Source organism: Mustelus asterias, chromosome 8 (assembly GCF_964213995.1).
Source record: "Mustelus asterias chromosome 8, sMusAst1.hap1.1, whole genome shotgun sequence".
In the NCBI taxonomy this organism is placed as follows: Eukaryota; Metazoa; Chordata; class Chondrichthyes; order Carcharhiniformes; family Triakidae; genus Mustelus; species Mustelus asterias.
The window spans coordinates 87,852,793-87,859,539 of record NC_135808.1 but is presented as its reverse complement, the minus strand read 5'-3'; positions in this window follow the sequence as shown (position 1 = coordinate 87,859,539).

Here is a 6,747-nt window from a genome sequence, read left to right as displayed (position 1 = left end):
AAACATTTCAATAAAGGTTCTGTAAATAATTTGCTGAATTTGAAATATTTTGGCAACTGCATTTGTGGAAATAATAGAAAATTGTTAAACCTTTGCAATTAAGGCCCAGAACATGGGAGTTAAACATATTTAGTAAAGTACTTGCATTTTTCAATTAATTTCAAAAGATTTCTTTCTTCATTAACCAAGAGGTAAGCCAGCTGTAGGTTTCTCTCAATGAGTTGGTATTTATATAATAAAAAGAACAATCCTGTCATTTCATCCACCCCTTAGGTGTGGCGCTCTGCTACAACTTGGCATTCAGCCTTTTAGCCTAGTACAGACTTGATCAAACTCATTTGAAATATAGCTGATAGAGTCAAATATCAAGCAGTTGGAAATGAATATGAAATCAATTCTGAACTCTACCACTAAACAGAAATATCACATCGGGGTCGATTTTCCGACCTCGCCGTGCTGTTAGCGGATCACACTGGGTCCGGAGAACAGTGTGGGGGCCTAAAAATCCATTTCACACCCAGTGCCAAATAATTTGAGATTCTCCCGGCCCCTTCCTAATGATGCGAACCGGATTACACCCAGGTGCCCAGAAAGGGTGCGTGTCCACTTAGCATATTTTATGTAGCATTTTAAATATTCATAGCCCATTCAAATCCCAGCACATGGAACTCAACAGCCTTCAGGCGTAGCGCGATAACGGTGAGAATCACTACCGGTCACCATTAGTGGAGACCTTGTGCGGTGGTCATGCCGGGAGGCTTGGAGGCCACTGAAGCTCCCGATTGTCAGAGGCATGGCCGGGCGGTGCCCATCAGTCACTGCCCACCTGGCAGAGCCCACTTGGCACACTGGCGGTGTCCAGCAGGGGCCACTGGATAGCTCGTAGTGCCAGTTGAGTTCTGCCGGTGTGTCAGTTGGGTACTGCCTGTATGCCAGGGGCAGTGCTGAGGGGGTGGGGTCTGAGTGGGGGCCATGCCGGGGGTGGCTATGTGGTGTGGATCTAACGGGGGGGTGGGGGTGGGTGTCGTATAAGGGTGGATTGCGAAGGGCGTCCTGATGGAAGGCAAGTCAGGCGTCCTGAAGTGGGAGCAAGTTGGGGTTGGGCAGGGGACCCATCCAGAGGTGCCCGAAGCCAGCAACCCGTGTTGGGGAGGAGGTACAGGTACCCCTAACCCTGGGCATTGGCACTTTGCCCTTTGGGCAGTGTCGGGGTCCTAGGCTGGCACTTCCAGGATGCCAATGCCCCGGGGTACCTCCCTGCCACCCGACCCTTCGGGGAGCCCCGATTGCTCCCCCTTCACTCCAGCGGAGTCAGGCGGCTAGTTCTCCGAAAGTGGGGAGCTACTGTAAATCCCACTAGAGTGAATCACTCTGGCGGGGTGGTAGATGCTAGCAGGCCTAGAGACTTCAGTCCTGAGCCCGCTAATCTCATTCAAGTTGTATTGGAATGACCATTTAAATGGTCTTTGCGCCTCCCGGCTGATTTCTGGTGCGGATTTGACACTGCCGGAAATTTGGAACTGGCAGACACTAGTGCGGCGCAAACGCGCGCGTGAACCCCACGAATCAGATGACGCAAGAATCTCCCAGATCGCTGCACTAAAAAATTAGTGCAACATGATGGGAGAATCACAGCCATTGTCCTTAATTTACAGAGCTACCCTTGTGGGAAAGTGGGGAATTACAGACTTCTTAGTCTGACATCAGTTGGAGATAAAATATTAGAATCTAAAATAAAAGATGTGATCATTGGCATTTATAAAATAATTGTAGGATTGAACAGAGTCAAAATCGATTTATAAAAGGGAAAATCATGTTAATAAATTTGTTTGAACTTTTTTTGGGTATGTAACTAGCAGAATAGATAAGGGTGAATGTGGTATATTTAGATTTTCAGAAAGCTTTGATAAGGTTTCACACAAGAGGTCAGCTCACAAAATTAAAACACATGGGATTGGAGGTAACATACTGGCATGGATTGGGAACTGGTTAGCACACAGTCAAGAGAGAGTTAAAAAAAAGTCATTTTCCAGTTCGCAGGCTGTGACTAATGAGGTACTCAAGGATCAGTTCTTTGGCCCCAGCTATTTGCAATCTGTATCTGTGGGTATTACCCAAGGCCGAAACTGAACCCAGGTCCCCGGCAGCAATGCTAACCAATGTGCCACCGTGCCGAGTGGCTAAGTGAGTGAGAAAAGATTTGGCAGATGCAATACAATGTGAACAAATGTGAGATTATCCACTTTGGTAGGCAAAACAGAAATACAGAGTATTTCGTAAATGGTCAGAGGCAGGCAAGTGTTGAACTTTGAAAGGACTTCAATGTCCTTGTTCATAAGTCATTGAAAGCTAATATACAGGTACAGTAAGCAATTAAGAAGGCAAATAGTACGTTGGCCTTTATTACAACAGTATTTCAACATAGGAGTAAATATGTCTTATTGAAATTGTACAGGCCCTTGGTGAGACCTGGAGTACGGTGCAGTTTTGGTCTCCCTACCTAAGGAAAGAGGTACTTGCCATAGAGGGACTGTAACAAAGGTTCACCAAACTAATAACTGGGATGGAGGGACTGTCCTATGAGGAAACATTAAATACACTGGGCTGTTACCCTCTGGAGTTGATCTCATTCTAACATACAATGGTTTTATTGGGTTTGACAGGGTAGATGCAGGAAGGATGTTGACCAGGTTGTGCAAGTCTAGAACCAAGGAGCACAATCTTAGAATAAAGGGCAGGCCAATTAGGATTGAGATGAGGAGTGATTTCTTCACTCAGCCAACAGTGAATCTTTGGAATTCTCTGCCTCACAGGCCAGTGGAGGCTCAGTTGTTATAGAAATCATAGAATCCCTACAGTACAGAAGGAAGCCACTCGGCCCATCGAGCCTGCACTGACAACAATTCCACTCAGGCCCTATTTCTGTAACCCCACGTACTTACCCTGCTAGTCTCCATGACACTAAGGGGAATTTAGCATGTCCAATCAACCTAACCCGCACATCTTGAGAGATGGAATGATGCAACTGATACTTCTTCCTCATAGGTGGAGGGCCTTTCAAAGATCTGGCCACCCTTGTTTATGACTTGAACGAGAGTGCTAGAATAGCGATCATCTGGCAGCTTGTCATTCTGGCCACTCTTTCTTTGCAGCTCTACCAATTCACTAAGATACATATGAGCATTATGTTTCAGGTTCCACAGGCTGCTTCTCTGCCCATCCATGGCCAATTCACCTAACTTACACATCTTTCTACTGTGGGAGGAAACTGGAGCACCTGGAGAAAAGAGGAACAGACATGGGGAGAACGTACAAACTCCACACAGACATTCGCTCAAGGCTGGAATTGAATGCCGGTCCCTGGTGTTGGAGGCAATAGTGCTAACAACTGTGCCACTGTGTTCAAGTCTGAGATCGATAGATTTCTATATATTAAAAAATCAAGGGATCAGGGATAGTGCAGGAAAATGGTGTTCAAGTAGGAGATCGCCCATATATCATTGAACGCAGAACAGGTTTGAACAGCTGAATGGCCTACTCCTGCTCCGATTTCTTGTGTTCTTATATAGGAGTGCGAAGACCATGGGAAACAGGCTGATTTGTTTAGTACTGGGGTGAAAATATTGTTGGGCACCTAACAAAATCATGATAATGCCCCTGACCCTGAGGAATCAACTGGAGTGGACAGAAGTTGCTGTACCATGAGGCTGGTGAAGAAAATTTGCCCTCCTCCACTCTCCACCAATCCACTGCCCCAAAGGAAAAGCATTTAAAACCTGACAATCTTTAATTTAGCATTAAAAAAAAGTAGAAAATGAGCAGGGTTCATTTATGTTCATTTAATTTTAAACAATTTATTTTTCACGAATTTGAAAATCAGTAGTGATCAGTGAGGTCAAAGTGAGAACACTGAAGCTATTGTCAGAACATTAAGGTTTCCAAATGTCTTATAGGCGTGATGTACCTGATGGCACAATAAGGTAAGATTGATGATCTCAATGCTTTCTTTCACACCCAGTAACACAATCATATCATACGGGCGCTGTGCAGGTGGAATCTTTCAAAAGGACAGAGTATATTTCTTCTAAGATAAGACTCATTACATTACAAATATCTCCTTCCAAATAATATATAATGAGTCCCATTTACAGTGTTTATCTGAACAACATTTTAAAGGATCAATGTTTCTGAAACATCGGTCAAAAAAAAACCCTTTTAGCTTAGACCATCTAAAAGTAGCCAATTTTCTAGGAAAATATGGGGTCACTGCTATGCCCCTTAAGTGTGGCAAGAAAAGCTGCTTAGGGCCTACTGCAAGAGATGTTAACAGATCTGATTCATAGAAAGTGGCCTGTACCCAACCTAAGCGGCCAATGATAAATCAGAGTGGCATCATGCAGAAGTTCTGTTGGGTCTTTTCTTTTCCATAGGGAAACAAAGGCCTGAATGGAATCAATTACATTCATTACAAATTTTTGCGGGGGGCCTTGAGACGGTCCAGTGAGAACCCAGACCTATTTGAGCAGACATGGCACTTACAAAATCTTGCTCTTTATATCTGTGTGCCTCCAACCCCCACGATGCACATTGAATGACTGAGTAGCTTTCCCCTGGAGACACTTAGAAGATAACCAGATGATAGAAATGACATTGATGAAGATGAACATCTCGCCAAGGCCATCCCCACACCCCCACTTCTTGCCTTCAAACAACCGCACAACCTCAAACAGACCATTGTCCGCAGCAAACTACCCAGCCTTCAGGAGAACAGTGATCACGACACCACACAACCCTGCCACAGCAACCTCTGCAAGACATGCCGGATCATCAACACAGATGCCATCATCTCACGTGACAACACCATCCACCAGGTACACGGTACATACTCTTGCAACTCGGCCAACGTTGTCTACCTGATACGCTGCAGGAAAGGATGTCCCAAGGCATGGTACATTGGGGAAACCATGCAGACGCTGTGACAACGGATGAATGAACACCACTCGACAATCACCAGGCAAGACTGTTCTCTTCCTGTTGGGGAGCACTTCAGCGGTCAGGGGCATTCGGCCTCTGATATTCGGGTAAGCGTTCTCCAAGGCGGCCTTCACGACACACGACGGCGCAGAGTCGCTGAGCAGAAACTGATAGCCAAGTTCCGCACACATGAGGACGGCCTCAACCGGGATATTGGGTTCATGTCACACTATCTGTAATCCCCACAGCTTGCCTGGACTTGCAGAGTCTCACTGGCTGTCCTGTCTGGAGACAATACACATCTCTTTAACCTGTCTTAATGCTCTCTCCACTCATTGTTTGTACCTTTAAGACTTGATTAGTTGTAAGTATTCGCATTCCAACCATTATTCTGTAAATTGAGTTTGTGTCTTTATATGCCCTGTTTGTGAACAGAATTCCCACTCACCTGAAGAAGGAGCTTAAGGCTCCGAAAGCTTGTGGCTTTTGCTACCAAATAAACCTGTTGGACTTTAACCTGGTGTTGTTAAACTTCTTACTGTGTTTACCCCAGTCCAATGCCGGCATCTCCACATCACCTACATTGAAACAGCCCACACTTTTCTTAAAACCAAAGGTTAACCTTTGTCCAAATAAGTCACCCTCTTTTTATGGTCCTGCTATAGTGGTATGAGAAAACAGAGGACCTTCACCCATTTTTCTTCTCTCCAAGATACAGGCAGGAAAACTAATTTTGTGGCCAAAAGAGAATTAATTCCCTGTTGTTCGTCAACAGCAGCTATTAGAAAGCTCCCACTTACCAGATTTCCCAGCCCTCAGCCAACTGCGCTGCTGGCCATGCGCCTTGTGGTTAACACTCAGGAAGCATAAGTCAGGCTTGGCCTTGCAAATTTTTACCAGCTCAGCCTATCCTAATTTAACATAGTGGCATCTGTACCACAGGTAAATGCAGGTCTGAGTTTTCCAATCTTGTAAAATTAACTCAAATTTCTTCATCAAATTGACACCTGCCATTTTGAAACTTAAGTCACTAAAGTTATCACCAAAGGTTAGGAACCATATTCAACCAGGAATGACTCTCTTCATCCTGAATGCACATTGTCAATTACATTGTCAATGCTTGGAATATGCCTGACCATCTGAAAATACAGCACTGACTGAACTTATTGTACAGATCCCTACATCTCCCTTCCTCTTTATTTCAATTTTTACAAAAGCAAGAAATAGCTAAGTTACCGTGTGCTTCTATAGAATTATATTCATTGTTAATTAAACTCATGCCTAATATTAATATATATTCTAATGAGTAAATGTGAAATACCTATTTAAACCCCTTGGTGGGGAGAATCATTCACTCAATTCAATAAAGATTTTTTGATAGTACTCTATGAAGTAAACCTTTCTTGTTATATAGTAATATATGATTCCAATATTCATGTGGTGCATCTTCTGCTTGTACAACATCTTCTATTTGTTCAATTTGCAAGTATAAAGGTGACCATAACTATGACTTGTATTTATATAATAACTTTAATGTAAAACATATTTTACAAAGGAGAAGAAAATATAAATAAAATAGATGAAAGATTGGACACCAATTCAATGAGGAAGAGCAGCCGAAAGCTTGGTGGAAAATGTCATTTTAAGAAAGCTTTTAAAGGTGGGTAATGAAGTAGAGAGCTAAGGGTATGGCTGTAGAGCTGAGGTATCTGAAGGCTGTGCTACTAATACTGGACAGAAGGTAGAGCAAGATCCACAAAGCAAGTGCCTTGA